General features: G+C 43.1%; 1 long non-coding RNA gene across 1 annotated transcript; it reads right to left on the bottom strand.

Moving 5' to 3' along the window:
* Positions 1-280: 280 nt before the first annotated feature.
* Positions 281-22,439, bottom strand: LOC134420125 (uncharacterized). The gene is made up of 3 exons (XR_010028250.1): positions 22,233-22,439; positions 21,911-22,136; positions 281-996 (listed from the first exon to the last, which is right to left on the bottom strand). It is a non-coding gene; the product is annotated as an uncharacterized LOC134420125 (long non-coding RNA).
* Positions 22,440-24,532: the final 2,093 nt, after the last annotated feature.

Raw genomic sequence — 24,532 nt, 5'->3', positions numbered from 1 at the left:
GTTAATGCCCTGCTGAGAAGATCAGCCAATAAATTTCCATGCAAAGATAAGTGCCTAAGAAAATGGAACATGCCAATATCTCTCCACTGATGGAAGAGGCAACCGAAACCATTAAACTTTTCTCTCTTACAGAGGTACCTTTACAATCTGTCCTTCAGACTCCAAAATATACAATTCAATCCTTTAAACTTGTGACAATTTTATTTTTAATAAAAAGTCCAGAAAAAAAAATGTTAGATTCAGTCGGGGTACATTTCAGACTCTATAAATAATGTTCACATATTTACATTATAAATTTAGCACAGAATTTCAAGTCTTACTTTTTAGATGCCAAATGATTTTAGTAGAAAGCTTTTTAGATAATAGGATCTTTCTTGTATTATGCATTCATAAATTTCCTTCAGTGACAGGGGTGAGTTGAAAGATCAGTTCAACACTGCTGATTAGTTTCTTAATTAAGTTATTGTGTTCAAAGAGGAATAAATAAATACTGGTCACAATTTAAAGGGAAGCAAAAATGGGTCACAGAACTTGAAAAGGCTGCCCAGTGAAATAAAAACAACAAAATGTTGCATTTTTCACTCTTGAGAAGTGCTTTTGCAAGTGGCTGGTGCTGATTTTCTCCCTCTCAAGAAGTGGACAGGAAATGCTGCACTGAGCTATCATGAAAAAGGGGTCAATCAGGGGTGTTTTGTAAGGTGGGGGACGAGATTTACAGCAACATAATCAGTTGGCCAGTTCATCGTTACAGACTACACGTGTCCTAAATTAGGAGAGTATGAAGCGGGTGGATACGTTATGCCGTTTCACGGGAAGCAATTTGAGCGAGTTGTTCTTGTTCCAGTTCTTTGAGACTCAACAACACATCTCCCAGGAATCTGTAAATCATCAGCAGGTGATATTGTTGGCTGTCATAGCACAGACAGGCAGAGCCAGTTACAGCTTTTACCAGGCTTTTTTTCTGTTCTTGTTCTTAAAATTCTCCTTTCCAGGAAGCTGCAAAACAAACCACAAAGCAATCAGTAAAGCAGGACAGCACAAAACAAAATTCCAGAGATAAGAGACATGCTGATAATATAGTCTTTGACATCTGTTTGGGGGCATTGCTGAGTTAAATATCAGTCCTTTACCAGATTAATATATGTATGCCTGATCTCTCTCTCTCTCTCTCTCTCTCTCTCTCTGTTCACCTATGTAGCCTTTGTCAGTGCAGTATCTGAATGCCCTGGGAAACACCAATGAATGTACCCTCACAGCACTCTTTTGGGGTATCAAAGTACAGAAAGTAACAGATTCTCTGAGGGCAGATGTAAAATATATGCCAGAGAAAGGCCCCCAGAGTTCTGGTTCTACATTACAGCAGAAGCATCTATGTTACAGGGTCCCCCATCTATCTGGTACATAAAAGGTTGTTACTGATTGCTTCTGAGGCCACTGAGGAGAGAACAAGATTTACATCAAAGACAGCTGTGTTGGACATGAGGGGATCTTCTAACTGAGGAAAAATGAGATACTGGGACAGGATATACACAGCAACACTGGTGAGTTGTCCTTCAAACAGGTTTTTGAAAAAGGGCTGATAAATAATCCTCAGGAATGGGTCTTTTGAAAGATGGAATTGCCCTGCTGTGTTCTATGCTGTGACAGGACAGCCTAGGGTATTACCTAGTTTGTTTTGCTTTGCAGTGCATATCAAGACTTGAGTGGCAGACAAGTAGAGGTGACATTTATTATCACCCTGCTAAAAGAGAAATGGGTTTAAGTCTACTGTGTCACAAGATATACAACATTATATAGCTCATGAAGTTATTAGAATAAACCAAGAAGCCACAAAGGGCTAAGGACAGGGTGTCTCAACAATGCTGAAGCACAGTCAGTGGGGTAAGGGGGAACATCTCCATATAAAGAGACTAGGGCTCTGACATGAACTATGGGGAGAATGTAAGGTGTGTTGAAAAATAAAGTAACCTTTAGGAATTCTCTCAGCAGTTGGTCAGTCAAGAATCTATGAGATGGAAAAGCAAAAGAAACAGCCACATCTGCATGGAAGATGAGATCTTATGGCTCCAACCCCTTTTTCAATTCAACAGAGCACTTCCATCTGACTTCAGGAGCTTGGACTTGGCTTCACCGTTACGAAAAGTGACCCAAACTTCGTATTTTATAAGGGGCTGAATTCCTAGGGAATGCCAAGAAATTTAGCACCCTCCAATGGAGTCTCTTGTTACAGCATACTTGTGTGGGATTTCTGAACATCTGGAAGCCCATCCTGACCCACCGTCACGGACAAATAGTGACTGCACAGATGCACTCAGAGGGCTCTCAACTTTCTTTATGTGCACTCAGCAACTCACAGTGCCCAAGCATTAAAATACAGGTATCACATTTCTGAGCTGGGCTTTCCAGTCAAAAATATATCAGTGCATGACCCCAGCCATCATTTTACTGTGCATCTTCCTCCCTGCGCTTGTCTGAATGGAGTTTGCCTCTGCCCTCTTTATAGAGATAAAATAATTGAAACAGTTGACATAAAGCATATGTTCTGAATTATTTATGTGTTTTCTAGGAGATTAAAAAAAAAGAAAAAAAAAAAAAAACCAAAATACCAAGCATACCTGCCTATCTATGCAGCAGAAGTGGAGAGGATCTAGGAACAAATACAGCCCAGTTCAAAACCATGGTTTGCATGCTGTGAGGAAATTACCTGTTACATCATGTAGAGGTATGTGAGTTTTCTATGGATTAAGCAAACATCACCATATGCTGCAGGTCAAAAAAACCGATAAAACCCTGTGTATGTGTAGAGATACAGATATCTGTCTCCTTCTGCCATTTCTAACAGCATGCAGAGCTGGAGTTCATAGCAGGATCTGGCACTAAGGAACCAACATGTGCATCTGAATGTGGCCCTGCAGAGATAGATACATTTGTTTGTATGCTTATACTGCATCAGGGGTGGAATATGCAGCTCATTTCTTCTCTTATGTGTAAGCTGGAGAAGGCTCAAGTCATGAAACCCTGGCAGCATACCACCCATCAGGGCATTCCCAACATAAACCTCAAAATCCTCTGAGTAGCCAAGCTGTAGGTATATACCTGGGAGATTCCACAGCCCAGCTCACCATGTTACAGGATCACAGCTGTGATAACTTGATCTTCACTACACTCTAGGGAAAAATCTAAGTCAAAAGCTTTTCAGAGCTATAGGCGTCACTTTTCTGTTCATGAAGAAAACCATTTTTATGTAGCCATGGTATGTTGTGTTTATGTGAAGATTATGTTCAGCTGTTGCCTTTGCAAACCTTTTGATACAGTGCCTGTAGATGTTCACTAGCCTGTCAAGGATAAAATGAATACAGGGGAATCTTGGAAAGACATCAAGCAGAGAGGAACCTAGATCACAAAAACATGATATTAAGTGTAGATAACAATCCAAGCTTATCTAGGGCCTGGGGTTTAGCTGGCCCCTTTCTGTCCACAACATCGATGCTTACAAAAAACCCTCTAAAATTTTGCACATGCAACTTCTGTGACATTGGCCATTGAGGAAATCATGCTGTTTTTGGTAAGTGCTGGGAAAACTGGCCTGTTTGGCATAGAACTATTACTTTGCCTCTGGGAAGCAAAGAAAGTAAAAATAGATCAATAACTACAGCTCAAGAGACAGATTTACATGGACCATGTAAATAAAAAACTTGGCCAAGCTTCTTTTATTTCCAATTGTTTCATCTTTATAATATCTTTTCAGCTTTACATTAAAGATGGTTCTTATCACAGAAATCAGCCTCAAATCCAAGGCTGTATGGGGAATATCCTTTACCTAGACCAGCCCTTTTTAACCCCACATCTGCCCTTTACAGGGATTAAGCTCTGGTTCGGAACCAGACACAATTTCCAAGCTGCCCTCTTTTAACAAAAATTTAATCTTTTTCTAAGTTTGCTGGCCATAAAGCATTTCTCAGTTTCAAAATAGCCTGGCTTCCCACATGTGTCCTAGGGTCACTTCTAGAGAACCTACCCTAAGCTGGTATACACTGTTCGGGAAACAAAGGCAAATATTAGTTGTCTAGTAGAACATAACCTTATAAGCCTCTTGCAAGTCCACCTCCTTGCCCTTCTCCCTCTAAGGCCAGAAACCTGTTGCTAGAGATTTTTGATACTCCAGGCTGGAATCAGGCATCAGATTGATGAGGGGAACATGCAACAACACAAGTGCTCTCCGCTTACATGGTGAGTGCTACAGGGGAGTCTGCCAGGCATCCCTGTCCCTGTCTTGACAAACAATGCTGCCTGGTTATTGAAACCACTTGCAGATCTCCCCTCTACTCACATGATGAGCAAATCCAGACCACTGACTCAAAATTTCTATGCCCTAGAATCCCCATCCTTCCCGTTTTAACAAGGATATTTTCAAAATCTGGTAGCTCAAAAACTCCCAGCATTCATCACAAATTGTTTTAAATCCCAGTGGAAAACAGATTCTTCTGTTTCAATAACATAGAGTTTGCTTAGAGAGCTGGCAATTCAGAGGAGACTGAACCACAGCTCCTGCCAAGACTTGGCTGCACACCACAGCAGGCAGGGCAATGAGTATTTATTTATTCCCACAGTTGTGGAATTGAGATATCACTCATGGAAATATGTTTCCCCATGTTTTAAATGATGGCTGCTTAAGGATGCCTCCCACACTTCAAGAAGCTGAGTGCTTCTTGAAGACATCTTTGTCTAGTCACCTGCTCTGGAATACTTGGATTAGGTCATGGACTTCCAACAAGGTCTTAGATTGGATACCCCTGCTGGCCTTTAAAACACAAAACATTCTCCTAAGGTGATGGAAAGGAGAACCTCAGTAAAACATCATAGATGTCAGAACATTTATTCTCCTTCAATTAACATCTGGCATCCTCCTCATTGGTTTCAGTCGTCCTCACATATAAGCCCACACTTACAACCATCCATCCCTGTCTCAAAGATCTTCTCCACAGCCTTCTGGGGGTATATGTTAAATACTGATCTGGTCTCAGTCCTATCCAACCAGCAATACTTTTGACACTTTGCTGACTAGCAAAATGCAGGAGAAATGGGATTATTCTTTGTCACCTTCAGCCCACTAAGCATCATCCTTCTGAGTCACTCAGGTCCAATACCATACAATATCTCAAATCCTCCTTACAGGCAGTGCTTGCTGCTGTAGCCCTAGAGGAACAAATGTATTTTCTTTCTTCTCGGGGGAAAATGCCAGCACCATGATGAGTCTGCCTCCCCAAAATACTCAGGAGTCAGCACAGTAATCAGCAAGAGCCAGAAGTTTTCTACAGAGCCCCAGATCCAGGACTGCCACTAGGATTTAACAGTGTCCAACACAGGCAAATGTGGCCAAAGAAATCCAGCTGCTTCCAAATTGGTTGCAGTTGCAACTGCATCTGAAGCTGGCCAGCACTCTGAGGTGGCCTTCTCACACCTTTTCCTTAATGTGAGCAGCCCAAGCATGCCAAGGGGTGAGGATCTGCACAGATGTGAGTTCAGGCAACTGCAAACAAAGAGAACACAAAACTTGGAACAGAAAAACCCCAACAGTCCTCACCACTCCTTCCCCACCTCATCTTCCCATCTGTTAGGTATTCACATGCTAAGGAGCTCCCAAACATTCCCTAAGTGCAGCAGTTTTCAGTGTGCAGCTCCAAGTCCTGGACCATTCCAGCTGGCTCCCAGGAGATGCTCTATGAGGGCCAAGTGGGGATGTCATGGCCCAGTGCCATGCTTGGGAGTTTCCCAAGAGCTCTGCTCCAGTTTTGGGGGTATGTGTCAGGTAGAATAGGATGTCCCACCCTGCCCTCTGTAAAAGCTCTCCTTCCCTCCCAAAACCCTCCTGAGAAGGGGTAGTTTTCCCCTGTCTTTAGAACTGAAGCAGGCAGAATAAAACACCTTGCTGTTCCCCCATAGCTTCCCTAACAAAACAGAACATGCACTAGCAGAAAAACAAAATAGCTACCTCCTTTTACAGCAAATTACACAGCTTTGTCAGGCATATTTTTCTATTCTAAAATCATCCCAAGAGTGAAAGCAGTCAGTGGGCACTTTCAGAGGTCTGGGAACAAGTATCAGAACAAGTTCCACCATACAGCTTTATGTAGCCACAGATACACATGCAATGATGAGGACACGGAAAAGCTCATGAGGGAATCAACCATTTTCTCATCAGAGAAGGACTTGAATGTTGTCCCATCAATAAGGGTAGGGGCCACACAGTGAGCAGTAAGGAGAAAACTAAATATTGAGTTGCTGCTCAGTAATTAAGCACAGCCCGTTCTGTGCACGAAATAAGGCAGAGATGAAAGGGAGGAAAAGAGCAGAAGCGTGTGTAATTAAATTCTATGACAGAAAAACATTCCCACAGGGACTAACAGAAGATACCAGGAGTATCTGGAGTTTTGGCACTTGCTGACTTGGAATTGTCAAACATGTGCATGTATGAGGGTGCCTGTACGTGTGTATTCAGGCCGTGCACATGGGATTGTTCCATGCACAGGTGACCTACATAAAATCGGTAGTCCAGTCCCTTGAGAGAATGCTGGAGGGATGGGAACTGAGGTTAGAAGGACAAGTGTCAGAGGTCTATCAACAAAAAGCTGTGCAGAAGAACAGAGTGATTCCTTATACTGTTCATATAGATACATAAATCCCCCTACTGAGAAATTTGTGTGAGTAGCAGGACAATTAGAGTCAATTTGCAGGTTACCTACTAGAAAACAACAGCCTTGCCTTTGCAACTCTGAGGGTATCCTTCAATTAGTTTCTTTTTTAATGTGCATGCATTCAGTTTCAGCATGAGCAATGGCTGGAGTAGGAGAACTTTATGATACCTCTCTTCTAGTAAAGGAAGTAAGAAGCTAGGCACCTACCCACCATGTAGACCTCTCTCCAGAGTGCTGTTTGCCTGCAGATCATTGATCAAATGATAGGTTTTGATTGTAGATCAAAAAGCCATTGTTCCAATTCTGGGACAGGCTAGAGAGCGAGGCAAGGCCTGGGTGGAGCTGGAAAAAATGACAGCAGGCAGCAGATGGGAAGAGGTGGCCCGGGGAGGAGAGAAGAGGCAGTGGAAAACTGTCTTAGTAGGTAGCAGCTGGAATGAGAGGGGAAGTGGTCAGTTTAAGGGAAGAAGAAAAGAGCTGTAATGCTGTTACACACTCAGGTCAGTCCTGCAAATTACGAGAAGGAGCATGGAAAAGGAAAATCAGAAGGCAGCCTTTAACTTCTCTGGTTTCTGGTAACCTGGGAAGCCTTGTTCTGATCATTAAAATAACGACCAATCTACAGTACAGCAAGAGAGGAGGGTGCCAGCCACCTCTCTTCCAAAAGTGACCAAATCTGTCAGAAATTTTCCCACTGGTTTGGGCCTAAGGGTGCCAGTAAGCTGATTGCTAATCTCTAACACATGCCTGGTCTCAGCAGTCACAGTGGGGTGAGGCACAAGGGTTTTAATTTCTGCTTTACACCCTTCCCGCTAACGCCCAGCATGCCTCTCCCTTCACCACATGGCTTTGCGACCTCTGCTTCTACTATTTTCCACCTTCTTTTTCCAAAAGTCAGCCTCAGGGCCAGGGAAGGTGCTGAAGTACTGTGCAGGAGCAAAACCCAAACATGGCTACTTAAAGCAAATATTATTTTTCAACTGAAAGACTTTTAAATTTTTCCCCCCCAGTTTATTTTTAGAACAATGGTAAAACATACAAATCCTGGAGGCCTCAAGCACTTTCCTGCTGTGCTATTGACTTAATTTATTTCTTTAATTTGTTAAAACTTCACCAAAAAAAATGTTATTCTTTGGAGACTTTGCTAGCCCAAGTTTTACATATATTATTTGCTGCAAAAGATTAATGAGGTAGCAGAGGCATTTTAAATGGATTCCCTTGGTTTTCTCTCACTCTCCATCACTTTTTTTCTTTTTTTTTACTTCACACAGCAGCCCAGGTCCACGAGTCTGCTGAGAGCTCTCCATAGACAGGATCCAGGGTATGGGAAGAAAGTAATGAAATGAAAAAGCCTCTTTCACAACTCCTGCCCTTCTCTCTCCCCACTCAGAGATACTGTGCTAGCCAGAGCTCTGCACCAGCAGATCCAAGGCCTCCAGAGCCCCGTGCTTTGCGAGGCTCTGAGGGAGTGGACGAGGCTGAACACCCTGAGTTGGATCCAGGGCCTCCAGAGCTCCAGAGCCCCATGCTTTGTGAGGCTCTGATGCTGAACAGCCCTGGTTGTATCCAAGGCCTCCAGAGCCCCGTGCTTTGCAAGGCTCCGAGGGAGTGGAGGGAGCTGAACACCCTGAGTTGGATCCAAGGCCTCCAGAGCCCCGTGCTTTGCGAGGCTCTGAGGGAGTGGACAGAGCTGAACACCCTGAGTTGGATCCAAGGCCTGCAGAGCTCCAGAGCCCCGTGCTTTGTGAGGCTCCGAGGGAGCGGAGGGAGCTGAACACCCCGAGTTGGATCCAAGGCCTGCAGAGCTCCAGAGCCCCGTGCTTTGTGAGGCTCTGAGGGAGTGGAGGGAGCTGAACACCCAGGGTTGGATTCAAGGCCTCCAGAGCCCCGTGCTTTGCGAGGCTCCGAGGGAGTGGAGGGAGCTGAACACCCAGGGTTGGATCCAAGGCCTGCAGAGCTCCAGAGCCCCGTGCTTTGTGAGGCTCTGAGGGAGTGGAGGGAGCTGAACACCCAGGGTTGGATCCAAGGCCTCCAGAGCCCGATGCTTTGCGAGGCTCTGATGGGGTGGACAGGGCTGAACACCCGGGGTTGGATCCAAGGCCTCCAGAGCGAGGCTCCGAGGGAGCGGATGGGGCTGAACACCCTGGCTTTACAGGAAGGCTGCGCGTGTGACAACAGCTAATCCTACGCATAGTTCAGAGGTGCCGTCAGCCAGCCCGGCCAGGCACAGAGGCCCTTCTCTTGGCTCACTGAGGAATCTGCTGACACTCCCAGAGACTCTTAGGGAGTGCTTTGGACGCTGGCCCCAGAAACCTTCCCATCGACCTGCTCCTCTTACGGGAACTGAGCAATGCCTGAAGTGTGGCAGCAGCACGGACTTCCGTGGTGGTGGCTAAGAATCAGATCTGTTTCTCTTTCTTCATCCAGAATAACCAGGCTATTTGTCAAGTAGACACACTATGCTTAGAGGTGTCTAAATACTTTCTCTCCTCTCAGCCCACGCTCAGCCTCTATTCCACAGAGCACAGATTTTGCCTAACAGGAGGTGAAACGGAGTGAGAGAAGAGGAAAACGAGAAGTGAGGGAGCACGGGGAGAGTGGGTTAAGATACTGGGGTCAGGGCAGAGAGATAGAACCAGTTCTTAGTGATAGCTTTAAAGACAGGGTAGGTCAGTGATGAGGCAAGGGTATGTAAAAGGGCAAAGAAGTCACAACACCCTGCTGCAGAAGTGAGGAGAAGAAAGGTGAAAGCCTCTTGAAAAGCAGCCAACAGAGACCTCCTCTCTTTCTTCACATGCAAAGCTGATTTTTAGCCTGAATGGATCAAAAAGAAATGGCAAGCAGCCACTCTTCTAGCTTGCCTCCCTGCCTTTTGGGAAGTCTGCCCATTGCTTTAGGGCTGGAGGCTCCTATATGCTGAAGAACTGAAAACAAATGCACTTCAGCATGACTGCAGCCAGCCCACTCAGCACATCACTGCACTCAAACCACTTAGAACAGTTTGGAGCTCTGTCCAACTTGACCCCTCAGAGAGAATTCACAACAGGAACTGAGTCGGGGATACTAACCATGGTATGACTTCATTTAGGGGGATCAGCTAGTGGTCTAAGGACCATGTACACTCTATGGGGCAAATCCATACAGCTCAGTCTCTTTTTTTGCTGTAGTCTTAACTCTAACACTGTCAGGACCATTGCCAAACATTTCTGAGTGTGCCACTGGTGCAGCACTGAACCTAATAATCTGCACTTTTGCCTGAATCAGAGTGTGTAAGACATGACCAGCCAGATTTCTACTAGCTCTGTTATGCACACAAAACTGCCCTGCTTCGGGTGCTGGTGCCACATGGGCACAAATGTTCTGTGGGAAATCCAGCTCCTGTAGTGTGCCATTCAGGCAAACACCACCAGCACATTTTTCTCACCCTGTCTTCTTTTTCCACACAGAAAGAGCAAGGCAGAACAACACTGCAGGAATAAGGAAATGACACAAAGGCACCTGTCTGGAACAGCCAACTCAAAGACAGTGACACACAATAAATAAGCCTAAATACTGAAAAATGGGGCTGCCATTCTCTGTCATGCCAGAAATTACATAATACACAAAAGAGACATGCCAATCCTTTGAGGCACCCCCAGAAGAATTTTTATGGCACTGTATTTCATAAATTCTTTTGCTACCTAGAGGGCCCAATTTCCTAATCTGTGTCTGCCTCTGCCTCCCCAGTTCAGTCTCCACTGCTGCAGGTGCATTTAAGTCACTGACTACCCACCCCCAGAGGCACCTAGGGCTCTCCAGTGCACATAAAACACAGCTTCATGCAACATGCTTAATGCTGACATCCAAGGGAAGGACTGCTGAAGGAAGAAAACCAAAACAATAGCTCAGCTATGATTCAGACTAAGGAATAAGATCAGCTGAGAGGAAGCATTTCTTGTGTATTTATCAAGTTTCAGAGGCAAGACTTCTGTCCACATTGAACTCAGTGCTACTGGACAAAGTAGCTTAGAGCTAGATGAGTTGCAAGCACAGCCCTACACCCTCTTAGGTAACTCTGAAAAAATATGGTGCCTTAGTGGTGGTTTAGTTCAACCAACAGAATTTTAAGTGTGCAGATGTAGTCCTAACATTTTTGAATATCACTGACTGGATTGCTTAATAGATCATGTTGATCAAAAACTTGACAGGATTCCTCTTCTGGATCTTCTTTGACTTGGTTTGGTTTTTTGGTAGTGGTTTGGGTTTTGTTTTTTTTTAAATGGTATGACACATGGTAAACAATACCACACAGGTATGGTAATGGCACTTAAATAGTCCCATACATAGCAGAGATTCTTGCATACATTCATTTGAAGTAGGCCTGAGGCAAGCCAAATATACAAACAATTAGAGATCTGTAGGCATGCCAAGAAATATTCACGCAGCATATAGGCCCAAGAGAAAATATAGTGAAGATTAAGAATATTATTAAGACATATCCGGAGATAACAGTATTTGATAAATTTCTCTCTGAGTATCTCTGTGATCCTGGCAATTCCCATAAAAAGGACTGGACTGACATTTTCCATGTTTACCTACAACAGCCCAATCTATAGCTCTGCAGCAGGGCTTAGTATCTGCAATTTAAATGGCTGCTAAGAACCTTCCTTTGTAATTAGATCTACCTCCTTCATTCAGCTTCTGACCAGCGTTTCTGTTTCACTCACATCCCAAGACAACTTCTGTTGCCCTTTTCTTTAATTTCTTTCCACAGAAAACCTTTTTTTCCCCATCCCAAAACTTGCAAGCTTTTTGTTCCCATTACAATCTTTGGCACACCAAGCAGGTGGTATCAGAAAGTGCAAATGCTTCCATATTCTTTGAATTACTACAAACTGCTGTATGGTTTTGCTCATCTTAAGTACCCAGTCTTTTGATATCTCAGCCAGTCCATTCCACGCTCACAAGTTAATAAGACTAGAGGCAGGGAGAGACATGAGAAAGGCCACCCAATTAAAGTGAGAAAATGAAGATCAAAGCAGGCTACTGTGCTGTCATATGGTCAGGTACTGAACTGTGCCTGGTGCAGTCACTGATAACAGGCTAGATATTGCTGCACGTGTCACTTTGCTGTGACCTTCACTTGTCACCTGGCTCGGGCCTTATGAGAGCTGACTAACTTTTAAGTTAAAAAGGCTCAAATTAAAATTACTAGTAACCCTGGGAATCCTCAAATAGCTTCACTGAAACAAGAGGCATGACTTTGAAACTACAAGCCCTGTGGAAAGGACTCTACATAATTTGATAATGGACACAGATCACTTTCTGCTCCTTGAAACCAGCAGGAACTGAGCACTGAAAATCCATGGCTACTGGAGGGATAGGGGACTAACCCATGTGGCATGTAAGCACGAGGTTACCCAGTGTCTAGGTCAATCCTTGCATCTGCTCAGGTACAAGCTGCTCCATACAGCATGTACTGCTCTCCTGATCATGCATCCAGAAACCACAGCATAAACATTGCTCTAGGCATCAATGCTATGGAGTAAGTCTTCCCAAACTCAGTGCTCCGGTTCCTGAATGCACTGAGAAGGAAGTGAGGGGCAGAAAACTCATTGTTAAGCAGAGACACAAGCCTTCATTTAAACACCATTATGAATATTGTCTACATTTCAGAGAACTCTTACACCTGCAAATTGCTAGGAAAAATAGGGTACATCTAATTTTCAAAATAATAATAAAAACCACTTCAATGGATTCTAGGAGTATTTAAATAAGGGTTGCCTATTCCTGCAAATGGAGGGAGTTGAGAAGGGCTCACCACACTTTGTAGCAAATAAAACTCTTACTGGAAACAGAACTCATGCCACAGGAATTATTTGCTGGTGTGTTCTACTTCTTTTGACCAAAACTCTTGTGAGTTCAGCTGCCATCAGAGTATTCAGTGAAAAAGAAGAAGGAGTCTAAAAGACTAAAAGTCTGTCAGTGCTACAGGACATCCCAGCTTGCAAAGAAGGCTGACAAGTTTACCTCCTGGTGAACTTGGTATTTTACACAATGACCTGTAAGGAGACCACCTTAAATAAAATAACTAGGAAAACCCAAATAACTGGAAGGAGAGTACAGGTATGATTTTGTTACCTAAGACATCAAACAGTTTCACAACTGGTCTCTCAAAAACAAAGGAAAAAAAACCCCATCAAAATGCTGAATTTGGCTTCCACAGTGCAAAGAACAGCTGGAGCATTTCTGCATGACTTAGTTTAATGCAGCAAGATTGGAATTTTTAAGTTCCCAAGGAAAAAAAAAAGCAGCACAGTTGCTTTTCACTTTCTGCTATCTGTACCAGTTACCACCTGGATCCAAGTATTTGCCACTTAGGATCCAACTATTCAAAAATCCAGAAAATTAATTGGTATCAAAGCAAAGGTCTGTGAAACATCTGTATTCAAGGAGTGACCTTTGGACGAGAGAAGACCATTCCTTTACTCCCCAAGTCCTACAGTTCAAACTTGCTGCTTGAAAAACTGTTTTTCAGCTCCAAGTCCCAAGTCCAGCAGTGAAGTGCAGGTGAGTTATAAACAAACACAGGAGAAAGGATGAGATTTCTGAGGCATTATTGTAGGCTCAGCAGGTTTCATTAATTTGCCTGCTCTGTGGAAATTCGGACCCCTTTTCCATTTCTTTTCTGATACTTTCCTGAAACCTACACAACATAGCAAGCAGCGCATTAGGCAGCAGAACTTTTGTGCCACCAGAGTCTCAAGGGTGGGCACAGATCTCAAACCAGCAAGGAACCCACACAGCCATAAGGCAAGAACTGGGCAATGACTTGGGAGCTATGCACCACATCTGCTGGAGGTCTCTATGGAGTCAGAAGAGCAAGGGAACTAGAGACCTACTTGCCCCAGATTTGCCCCCAGATTCCATGTATCTTCCCATGGATTCCTCTGACACACCCAGTCATGGGTATGAGCACAATGCATGTTCCTGGATGCTATTCTCTCAGACACAAAATCATACTGCTGCTCATGCCAGGCACTGGCACTTGTTCTTAATCTTACAGGGCTGTTTCACCTAATGGCTCCAAACCTGGCTTCCTGAAAGCAGCAGGGGACAGCTGCTGAAACACCATCAATCCAGACAAAGTCAACATGACCTGTGGACGTGGTCCAGCTCTGCCAGGAAGGGCCCAACAGTGAGGGTGGCTGAGGAAATATTATTGCAGCCTGGAGGCTTTCTCATGCAGAATTCTATTTTGGTGCACCATTTTTTGTTGCTTGAGCATTCCCCAGACATTTTGGAAACTCCAGACGCAATAATACTGAGTTCTAGGTCACAATGTTTTTATTGATAAAGGTTTCACCATCCTGATGTGGGTGTGGATGCTTGTGAATGCTGCAGGATTACACAGGGAATAATCACCAATCATAGCCTACAACATGTACTATGCCCACCAAAAAGCACAGTAAATTAAATAACAGTGTTTCCTGCCAGTCCAAACAAATGTTTTTCCCTTCCTAGCAGAGCAAAAGAGTAGTAATCCACAGAACTGCAGTGTTTGGGAACTTCATGTAATAGTAGCAAGAAAAAAGTCACACTCTATGAAGTGACACAGAAACATCCGTAACACATTTTTGTCATCAACACAGCAACAGTGGTTACACACAAGGAAATGTTTATTTGATCCATTTGCTAACATATAAATCAACTTGTTCTAAAACTATTTCATAGTATGCGTTCTCAAGCAATGACCCAGTTTGATGTGAGCTATTTGAGGCGAGCTGTTTGAGGTGATCACTGCATGTTTTGGGGCAAGACAGCCATCTGAGTAACAACTATACCTTCTTTGTCCACAGACTGCAGAGTCTGCAGCAGGAAGAGACCTGCAATGAAAATAAATTAACTCATTTTACTTGAGTCATGTTAATTATTTTCACTTGGAAAAAAACAAGAATGAAACTGTGACTTAGTCAATGGGAAATCCTTAAGGACTTGGATAAAGTTGTCATGTGTATCCACATGCCCTAACCTTTGGCCTTTTGTCTAAGTACAAGGGGCATATCAGTTAAATATATGATGTCTTCTCCCTGGGAAACTCGGAGAGTTAATAAGTAATTTTAAACTATTATAATTTTGATGCATGGAAAAAAAACAGCTTGGCTTTCCTCAGACAGTACAGCTGGGTAAGTACAGAATTTCCCGGCACTGTTTAAGGCTGGGTGGGGTGGGAAAAAGAAGAAGGAAAAAGAGAAACAAATGAAGTTGCTAAAGAAGGGGAAAAAATGTGCAGAAATCCTGCCAGAAGTTCAGGAAATCTTTTCTTCCTTGTTTTGCTTATGGAGATCAAAAAATCCAAATTAAATATGAATCCCCTGTAAAATGCTGATGACTTTGCTCAAACTAGGGCAGCTAAGATGCTGAGAAGCCATGAAGCTCAGCTGTAGTCCTTCAGATAATTCATATAAGCAAGTAGCTTAAGTGATAGGTCTCCTGTCTGCAGGATCAGCACAACAGCTCTAATCCTTAAGGAGGAACTGACTCCCGGGTATGCCCACAGCCCAAACCAGTTCTGTTCCAGTCCTCCAGGCACCTCCACAGTACAAGCAGAAAACAGCAACTGCAGAGAAGAGCATATGACCACAGCAAAGCCACTGCCATGTTTCAGGGAGATCTCAGCCCACAACGGAGGAACACGCAAGGAATTGCAGGTATCTTTTCCAACCTGTTGCACAGCAGAGGGAAATGCCACTAGCCAGCATGTAAATGGGATTTTTCCCAGTGCCAGTGGATGGGACTGTGCTCACAGCTATGCCAAGCCTTCAGGTGGGAGGACAGATTCCAGTCTCAAGAAAGGGCCTTCTTTTTGCCTGTTAACTTGGTCTTTTGTCAGCCTGTAGCAATACTCTCAAATTAAATCTGCAATTTCATTGCACCAAATCACTTCTTTTTCACCTAAATACCTCAAAAACAAGCCTTGAAAAGTCTACACATCACACTATATGTCCCCACTTGAAAAAGACAAGCATTGCACAAGATAATTGATCAACAGAGGGTGGGTGTATAGGGGAAATTAAACCCACCTTATGAATCCCATTCATGAAATGGTCAGTCTTCTCTCCTCTCACTTTCCCCATGGCTTTCCTAAGCAACAAGATTTCTCTCTCTAGCTTTTTTAAAAGACAAAATATCCTTTAATATGTGCAGGAACAAATCCAGGACCATGCATACACAAAATAGATGTTTATAAATATTTGATCTACGTATTGATCTTACCAATGTTAGTGACTCCCCTGACTGGTTTCCTGTGGCCAAACAAGAGCAAATAAATTTTTAAGAGAAATCTGAAGCTAGGAAATACAACTTGCGGATGTATGTGAGCCATTACTCCCTCTCACCCCCAAGTCTGGCAGACAGATCTTTCAGAACCAGCTTGCAGGAGGTGGCCCTGCAAGCAGGAAGGCTTTTTGAAGCAGTGCACAGGTACAGGGATGATTTTCATGTCAATAAAATAATGTTAAGTCCATTAAAAAAACCTGCTTTCTGCAGCGATTCAGGGACCTGTGAAGTTGGGAGAGACCATTGGAATCCCACCCAATGCAAAACACAGCCCAGGGGATTTCATCCATTCATTTCTGCAGTTGTCTTGCACTTCCCACTTCATTAAGCCCCTAACTTTTGACTACGCTCAAACCTGTATTCCAAAATTAAAATTAACTTAAAAGTCACTGTCTTCAGGGCTGTGTCAACACGGCCTTGTGGAACACAGACCTGGGGGCAGGCCACTAAAATATGACTGTGCAACTGTATTGTTGAGAACCTGCTGTTCAACGTCCTCCATATCCCATGGAGCATCCGTGTCATGCAGTAGGAACCTTTCCAGGAAAGAACTTGGCCCACCCACCTGTCAGGGAGCATTTCCTCATGTTTCACAGGACAGGCACTAGCAGACTCAAGTCAGCATGGGTGTATCTCGAGAAATGCCTTATCCTGAACCCAGCCCATCCACAGTGCAAGGAGTGTTCAGTTTGGATGCAAGATAAACCGGAGAGTGACCCCAGACTTGGAAATGTGCTCAAAGGCAGCCCAGCCATAGCCTACATGCCAGAAAACCCATGATCACTCCTTTGATCATGCTCCCATCATCTGAAGCACTCTCATCAAAAAGCAAATGCATGAAATCTCTCCTCACACAGAGCATAATTCTGCAGGTTCAAGAAGTGGTCAGTATTATGCTGTTTGGGAGGAAAGCGTACAGTTATGCAGTGCAGCACTATTAAAATCAGCCATATAAACTGGCTGCTCATCTAATCCATTGCATTGTTTGGCCCACTTGCTCTTTTGAGTTTCTATCTTGTACTCCAGCTGCAGCTGCCCTGCAACTCCCACTCCTTCTTCTTTACTATCTTCATGTAAATCAAAAATCCATCAAAACTCACTTCTTCAGTAATAAATCAATTCTTTGGATTACTCAGCTATAAAACCATGACTTTGTAGCTGCAAAGGCAGACTGTTTGAGCACCTGGATGACATCAAGCAACAGAGAAAAAGAAGTATTTTAATAATGCTTAGGGCTCACAGAGGATGTTTGCTTCTTGGCACATCTAAGCTTGGCAGAAAGGTTGTACCATACTAAAAGAAATTCTCATTTCTCACTTGATAGTCACACCCCCGACCCAAAAGATAAAAAAAAAAAAAACAAAAAAGAAAAAAAAGACAAATGTTCCTATCCTTTTCTGTGCTATTTCCTCAGTTTGAATGCTATATTCATGGCTTTCTTTCCTGAATATGGGCGAGTACAAATGTCAGATGCAGACTAGAAATGCTGGGGCACACACAATGCATTCTTGGTTTCTTCTAAACACAAGACATATCACCAATTAAAAAACAAAAGAAAAAAAAAGAGCACTCAGCTTCCATTTGCCTGCTTTCAAGCAAAGGTAAGGAAATATCTCAAACTTTCCACAAAGCCTGATATTATCTTCCATCAAAGCCAGGAGAATCCATCCTATTGTCTCCCTTGCTAGCGCTGCATTGATGCATTCCTACAGAGCTGCTGAATTTGTTCAGAGCTTGTTGATGTTGTTGTTGTTATTGTAAAAGCTGAGTGTTACACAAGACAGAGAGCTTGACAGCTTTCCCACAATCCTCAGCATGTGGGAATAGCGAGTAACAAAGTGTTAACACCTGCCAACTGGTGGTTAGGTGTACATGTCTCTGTTAACAACAAACACTGCTGCTAGCAGTCATCAGAGCAAAGCAGCAAATCTGTTCCCTTCTCCAGCGCGGAAAACACCAAACAATGACAAAAAAAGGCACCTAATTGCTTGATTAAGATGTATCAGTGTTGGAAACTGCTGATCTAGAACATTGAATCTCTGACATTTACTTCACTCTTGATTAAACAGAAATGTTTAAAACCAGTTATTGTGCAGGCAGAAGCTCAGAGCACTGTGTACCATCCAGGGAATTGTGGCAGCGAAACTTTTTACAAAGAAACACAATCAGAACCACCTCCTCTCTGCTGTTTTATAAAGGCATCAGATGCTGAGACTCTCTGGCTCTTAGGAAAAAGAGATAGAAGAGTGCTTTTTAATGAAGGACTAGGAGTCAGGTAACTCCTTGGAATTTCGAGGAGAACCATGTGGAAAAGTCCAGCTCCTGCTCTGAAAAATGTTGCTAGACACGGAAGTCAGGACTGTTTCTTTATGTTGAGGGGGATGAGCTGTCTAGTTTTAAAAATCATGTTTTCATTTGGTGATTTCCTAGGCAGCTTTGTGAGCCAGGTGGCACTGATTTATCATCACCCATTTGCATGTGACTAATGTCCTAGACCTGGGGCTAAAAGCCTGCTTGCTCTAGATTTGCCCTCAGTAGCCAGCTTGCTTGTTTTATTGCTCTTTCCCTATAACAAAAAAGTGTAAGAGAGAAGTGAGTCAACTCACTCATCTCAAGTAAACTAGAGATTGCAAAGTCAAAGGGAAGGAAACTTCATTAATGTAACAGTACTCACAAAAGCTCACTGCTATCCAAATCTCCCTAACTGTGCACACAGAAACTCCAGCTCAGCTGGGGAGAGACATTAATCCTGATTTTCATCAGAATGTATTTCTTCAGTAATTGCTATAAGGAAAAGAAATTATCCCATTCTTTAGCAGTGGGGCAGGGGGTAGGGGGTGGAATTTCACATTTATGTCTTTCTCCTAAACATATTATCTGAAATAATTCAAACAACTATGATTGTACCTGATTAATTAGATGATGGCCAGGACAACAGATAATTTTAACCTACATCAGTTCCTGAATCTAAGTCTCATGGGAGGACAAGGGTGAGTGCAAGGTGTGAGTAACTTCTTTTGATGCTTCTACCGATTTCTGCCAGCACTAATGTTGCATGAAATAAAGTAGTAGTCAGCACCTTGAAACAGAGGGTACACATTCTTCTTATTTCATGACACATCAAGTATTTGAAAATCCTATAAGTAGTAGACAGTTAATATGTTGTCTTACAAAGGCTGGCAGAACACTGTTCTGATTCTAAGCAACATCATTTACCAAATTGCTATGGTGAAGGCTCAAACAACCTTCCATATAAAGCTCCCTGCAGAAGGTTCTATGGATAAAAATGGACAAATTTTTAGTTGGCCAAAAGTGGCTTTCTCCACCAGGAATGGAGGAATAAGGTAATATACTTGCCTGCCAACATGAATATTGACTAATTTACTGAGATAGATATTTCCAAATAACAGTTGGAAAGCTTTTTTGGTATAGGCAGTTTAGGATCACCTGCACCAGAATAGTATTAGAGGAAAATTTCTAAGCTTTGTGTGAATATTCAAGCCCCTTAACAGATGAATTTAGAATCTCAGTCACATGGTTTCTGTGACTCAGCCATTTGTTAGTCATCTTCTGCCCATTATATCTCAGGAAAGTTACAGATACCCATAATTAGAAAGGCAATCCCCCTCCTTCTGTCTTTTCTGCCTGTTCTCTAGATATCATGTCCTCTCACTCCCTTACTTACCAGAGGTCCTGTGTTATTTATTCTCATTCCTCTCCCAGCTAGATTTATTTCCTTACAGTCTCACCCATTTTATGCCCTCCCCACAGTCTCCTGATCCTACCTCATGTTTGGAATGGTCCAAATCAGCAGCTGCCCTTGCAGCTCTCTTCAATCCTCCCTTTTCTGAACCCAGCAGCTCTGCCTGGGTCCTCATCTCTCTCTCACACAGGTTTTTATCAACAGTTGCCTTCTGTGCTCCCATGGGCCTTATTCAATCCAGTGCCATTCTCTGGGAGCATAATGCAAGAAAACTGGGTTGCTTCTGTTTAAACCTCTCCTGGGCTAGTTTTTTAATTTGTCTGAGTTGTTGATCTGTGGAGCTGGCACTTCTGTTCTTCCTCCAAGTAACAATGCTACATGATGTATTATTTCTACTCTTGGATGCTGCTCCCTCCATGCATCATTCCACCAGTTGTCCCTCATTTGCTGCATCAAACAGCTTTCTTGGGTTTGCCTTGCAACCCACTCTCTTCTCTTCTTGCTGTTCAATCAGCTCCCACCATCCCTCTGCCAGGGGTGACTGCACTGATCAGAAGCAAGTCTAGTTTTCCCAGTACTCCATGAAAAGGTTTTTTTTTTTTTTTTTTCCTATTTTCTATTTGGTAAAGAGCAGAGATCTCTGAACTACCAAAGCCAGAGGGCCAACAGTCATTCAGCCTGAGACAGTGTAGCTCCTGTTCACGAGGACAAACATACAGAAAATGCTGTAGTGAATTATCAATGTCTGATCTGTAGTAGGCAAAGGGGCATGCATCACTTAAATCTCAGATTCCTGTCCCAGGTACTGGAAAGCAAGAGAGGACTGGGAAGAACAGGTACATACACGCCCTTATTACACTGAGCACTCTCTGAATGTGAGGATGAGTCTTTCTCACATAAAACTCTGTCCATTTAAAAATACTGTGTAATGTTCCCATCAGAAAAAACACCTTGGTGGAAAATTTCAGACCAGTACTAAACTCTCACACCCTCAATGCCCTAAACATCTCACACTGCCTCTGCTAATTTACACATTCTTCCTGAGTTACTCTTTTTTTGGTGACAGAAGACATTAGGTTTATTATCATTATCCCTCGCTAGTCCCAAACACACGGCACGTCTATCTCACCTGAGGATAATCCTGCCTTCTTCAGGACAAGACACCCCATGGTAATCCCTTTTCCAGCAGCACTCCTTCCCCTCAGGGTGTTTTCTGGGCACTGCCAGGCTGCCAGGCAGACAGGTGCACACCAGAGCAGCAAGGCTCACTTAGACCCTATTGGTCTGAACTTTACCCATTGTGTTTCTTTCTGAAGCAACCATTCTCAAGGCAGGTTGGTTCTTTGTTCAGACACCTTGTAACACCTGAGACTACTATACTAGAACACTCCAGCAGCAGAAGAACTAAATCTAAATGCAGAAAAACCCAGCACAGTCTGGTATTTAATGCACAGAGCAGATGATCTTGATTGGGCACACAAAATCTGACTTCATCCATGACTCTACCAGGTGGTGAGGGCTCTGGCAAGCTCTGATTTAGCATAGTGAGGTCACATGCTTTCCCTACTGACACATGCACATTCCTGCCTTTAGTTTTAGCTTGAACAGGTTAAAGCATCTTCCTCCTCTACCACATTCAGATGATGACTGAAAGCTGCATCTTCATAGTGTTTTCCCATTAGGTCAATATCAGTCCACAAAGGAGCATTTGCTTCTTGTTCTTTAGCTGAATAGGAGAAAACAGTTGGTACAATATTAGCCCAAAGAGGGAGGAATATAGAGCACCTGAAATGCACTGCCAACAAAGCAATTAGCAGGAGCATTGCGGGTGGCCACTGACTGCCTGCCCTGCTCATCCACCTCACTGAGGGACTCCATTCCTGGGTATCCAATAGAACTCATCAGAGCTAACATGCAAAGTTTTGCATACAACTATCTTGGAAATGAAGTACTCTTCCTGTGTTGCAGGAAACAGGTCTGTTTCTTGGTAGTCTTTGAACAAAGGAATGAGCTGTCCATTCTGTTCCACCCTAATCTTAATAGTTTACATTACAGACTGCTCTATATTGCTTACAACTGGTGTGTTTGAAGAGCTCTGGGAAGGAAATAGTTCTGGTGGTGGTGGTGTGGATGACTCAAAAGTTCAAACAATGTAAGGACAAAACAGGCAGATGATAAACACTTCAACACCTACCTCCTGGTGAATTCCAGGGTGTTGATCAGTTTAGATCGGGGTTTTTTTTGAGAGTTAATGTCTCAGTGCCAGGCAAGTCTTGTTTCTGTTCCTGTAGATCAAGGCTCCAGCATTGCACTTTTGATATCCAATAATGCAGGGTTCCAAGAGTCCAAGGTTCCATCCAGGGTTCCAACAGTCCAGTTTGTCTTTCATCCCTCACCAATGATGTGCAGCCTTTTCACCGCTGAAAATCAGACAACCAGATAAGCAGAGACTTAATAAAAAGGAATATTTTGGTGTGATTCTAAAAATCCTTCAAATGAAAGACACACAGGCTTACTCTCTGGACTAAATGCAAGATCTCTCCAGCACAGAGCAACCGAAGTAATCTTGCTAGTGCTTGTCAGGGCCTGAGCATTGGAGTTGTCCTGATCATAAGCACTATGATCCTGTCAAGAGGCAAATACATAATCATGCATCACCAGTCCTTTGGTCTGTACAGTTAGCTAAAGACCCTGCATCTGTGTGATCAGATACTTCAGAAGGAAAGGACAGCATGAAAACAGTAACCTCTTATTTCCAGTTCCTGTTTTGGTTTCTACTCTTCAGCAAACAAAAGATGCCTGTCTTACCCAAGGCTGCCTCAGCATTAGACAGACTGTGTTTCCAGGTCGCTTTCTGTCCTTTTGTCCCATGTTTTAGTTTTTTGCCTGTAAGAACAAAGCCAAGGGTCTTGGGGCTATTTGCATCTTTGGGGGATTTGGATGCACTGCAGGGCGAGGCTGGGCCTCATTTTAAGAGAAGGCTCCAGCCCACGCCAGTGCCAAGAGGCTGACTAATGCAATTATTTCCTTGCAGAGCAGCATTTTTCAAAGTGCTGATTCTTATTAAGAAAAAGGAACGGATTTGGAGCTCATATTTTGATCTGGTGCCCAGGATTATTTGGAAATTCTTTTTCCTGGAATGAGACTTTTTATTCCAAATTTCTCCATGGTGGGGAGAGAGGGTTTCCTGGGCAGAATTAGGATAATGATTACAGCCTGTATACAATCAGTTCTAACCGCTGTGGAACTCCAAAAATGAATGTTATTGCTCAGTGGCTTCATTGAAAACAGAAGTATTATTTAACCAGAAGGATGGCAACACATGGAAATAGCTCATTATCATATTTTCTCCCTATTTGAAATGTCACATTGAGTATGTATCTTTCATGTCCACTACACTTTAATTAATTTGGACTGTGTTTAAATATATTACACAGCATGCTTTATTACAAAATTTTGACACATTCCCATTGATGAAGCAGGGCTTTCCTTCAAACACATGTAAAAGGCAACAGGAGCTACGCTGCTAAATATTGTTTTAAATACAATAAGAATACCACATCATCTCTGTGTCTGCCTGTGTTTTTCTGTGGCATGGAACATACAGAGCAAAAACAACATTACATCCAAAACTTGCTTGCTGTTTATTGAAGGGACAATGATGTTAACATTATTATTCTAGATCTAAATCTTAACCACTTACCTTATTTACATAATTGCAAGACAAACATATATTTTACTCAATGGCTGGAAAAGATTCCAGCAGTGTGATTGCCTAGAAATTAAAAAGTAGAATTGCAGGGTGTATGTGTGAGATGAAAATGGCTTGTTTTAACACAGCTGGTGTATCTCATCTTCTGTGCACTTTCAAACACAGCACTTACCAGAATGATTGTCCTCCTCCACCCAGGTCTCCAACAAAGCAGAGGATTTATTTCGTTTGCTAACCTTCCTCTGTAATGCAATCACTCCAAAAGTTATTCCTGATTTATACTTGTTTAAGCAACGGGGAGAATCAAACCAGATTTTAAAATAATGTAAAAATGAGAGTTCATTCAGATTTTAGCTTTCCTTGGATTGAAATCTTCTATTACTTAGAATTCTATGCTGAATGGGATCAGGCATTTTGTAGAAGGTGTGATTAATATCTGACTGATAGATGTCATCTCTGCACTACTGCTTCTGTTGAGGCACTGATGTATCAGCTACTGAACTACTGTAAAACCATTTTAGTTTGAACCATCTTGGGTGCAACAAACAGCTGAGGACTTGCCTCCTCAGGGGAGTTCTATTGCACCCTATTATCCCACCCACTAGATGCCACCAAGAGCTGATTGTGCTTGTATCAGGAAGGAATCTCTTTCCTCGCTGCCCACACCCCGTTAAGGAACCATTTGGAGCCAAGGCTGGTGAAGGAGACCTGATTCCTTTCCTGGGAGCCAACTGAGTGGTGTACCTCACACTACAAGCCTCTGCATGACATTACAGTCAATCCCAACAGCTTGTTCTAAAACATGTTCCAGGGACAGCTCCTTGGACCGTTGCTTCCTCATCCATCCTCCTAAGAGAGCAGTAATCAAAGTTTTATTATCTGAATCATGGATTCATATTTTTTATTATTATTTTCCCTAGCAGATGGCCTTTTTCCAAAATAATTTCACAAGCAGAGATTCTTATCATGAGGAAGGTAATACTGTTCTGAAACAAACTCCCAGATGGGACCACGTGGAATAAATGTGTTGTTCCTTAGATAAAGGGAAGGCATTAGACTGCTGATGACTGTGTGGATGCTGCCACAGAGGAACAGCAAGGCCCT

The sequence above is a fragment of the Melospiza melodia genome, chromosome 1 (genome assembly GCF_035770615.1).
Source record: "Melospiza melodia melodia isolate bMelMel2 chromosome 1, bMelMel2.pri, whole genome shotgun sequence".
Lineage (NCBI taxonomy): Eukaryota > Metazoa > Chordata > Aves > Passeriformes > Passerellidae > Melospiza > Melospiza melodia.
Note: the sequence above shows the minus strand (reverse complement) of the source record. Positions and strands in the feature narration are given on the sequence as shown.